The 1,512-nt window shown below is 52.2% G+C and overlaps 1 pseudogene; it reads right to left on the bottom strand.

Annotated features, from left to right (window-relative positions):
- Positions 1-111: 111 nt before the first annotated feature.
- LOC105806120 lies at positions 112-1,069 on the bottom strand (annotated as a pseudogene).
- Between the last annotated feature and the right edge of the window lie 443 nt (positions 1,070-1,512).

Below are 1,512 nucleotides of genomic sequence, written 5' to 3'. Positions count from 1 at the left end.
GGGGGGGTACACAGAACTTTATTGATGGTACATGACAAGGTGGGCTCCCTAGGCCCCTCCCATTCTTCAGGGGCTCTGGCATGGAAACTGTGTTGTGAGGAGGGGAGATTCTCAGGGAGGTGGGGACTGAGTAGGCAGGGACACCCCAGCAGCTGAGGCCTCCCTCTTCTTCTGTGCTCTGGCTGGGGCTGGTGGCCCCGGGCTCTTACTCCTTGGCGCCATGTGGGCCATGAGGTCCACCGCCCTGTTGCTGTAGCCAAATTTATTGTCATACCAGGCAATGAGCTTTACGAAGTGGTCGTTGAGGGCGATGCCAGCCGCAGAATCCAAGGTGGAAGAGTGGGCGTCACTGTTGAAGTCGGAGGAGACAACCTGGTGCTCGGTGTAGCCCAGGATGCCCTCGAGGGGACCATCCGCCGCCTGCTTCATCACCTTCTCGATGCGTCATACTTGGCCGGCTTCTCCAGACGGCAGGTCAGCTCCACCACCAACACGTTGGCAGGGGGGACGCGGAAGGCCATTCCAGTGAGCTTCCCGTTCAGTTCGGGGATGACCTTGCCCACAGCCTTGGCTGCGCCAGGCGACGTGGGGATGATGCTCTTCCCAGAGGGGCCATCCACAGTCTTCTGGGTGGCGGTGACGACGTGGACCGTGGTCATGAGTCCCTCCACGATGCCAAAGTTGTCATGGATGACGTTGGCCAGGAGGGCTAAGCAGTTGGTGGTGCAGGAGGCATTACTGACGATGGTGAGGTTGTTTTGGTACTTGTTGTGGTTCACGCCCATCACAAACAGGGGGGCATCAGCAGAGGGGGCAGAGATGATGACCCTTTTGGCACCCCCATCTAGGTGAGCCCGGCCTTCTCCAGGATGTTGAAGATGCCAGTGGACTCCACAACGTAATCAGCGCCTGCTTCACCCCATTTGATTTTGGTGGGATCTCGCTCCTGGAAGATGGTTATGGGATGGCCATTGATGACAAGCTTCCGGTTCTCCACCTTGACTGTGCCATGGAACTTGCCATGGGTGGAGTCGTACTGGAACGTGTAGACCATGTAGTCGAAGGCATCAATGACAACAATGTCCACTTTGCCAGAGTTAAAAGCATCCCTGGTAACCAGGCACCCGATACGGCCAAAGCCATTTATTCCGGCCTTCACTTTCACCGTGGTGTCTCGGAGACGGTTCTGGCGCTGCAAAAGGATGCTACTGTCTGTCCAACGGGAGGACCAGAGAGCTGAGTTTCAGAGAGCTTTGAACACACTGCTGATTCATTTCTAACAGGGGAGATGGAAATTCACTTGTCAAATTTCAACGAAAACTCTGATAATATAGGGTGTTACCGCAAATTAAACATAAATATAATGCTTTGGTAAGTGTGACCAACAATGTACCTTTTCCATTCTGATTCACACATTTTTGTGTAACTTGTTTTAGTTTTGATAGTCAATAAAATGAAATATTTTAAAATAAAAACAAGATTTTGAATGTTAATAAGAAATACTTAGTAATA

This window comes from Propithecus coquereli, unplaced genomic scaffold (assembly GCF_000956105.1).
Source record: "Propithecus coquereli isolate 6110/MARCELLA unplaced genomic scaffold, Pcoq_1.0 Scaffold138, whole genome shotgun sequence".
Taxonomy (NCBI): domain Eukaryota; kingdom Metazoa; phylum Chordata; class Mammalia; order Primates; family Indriidae; genus Propithecus; species Propithecus coquereli.
This window is presented reverse-complemented; position numbering and strand designations above follow the sequence as displayed.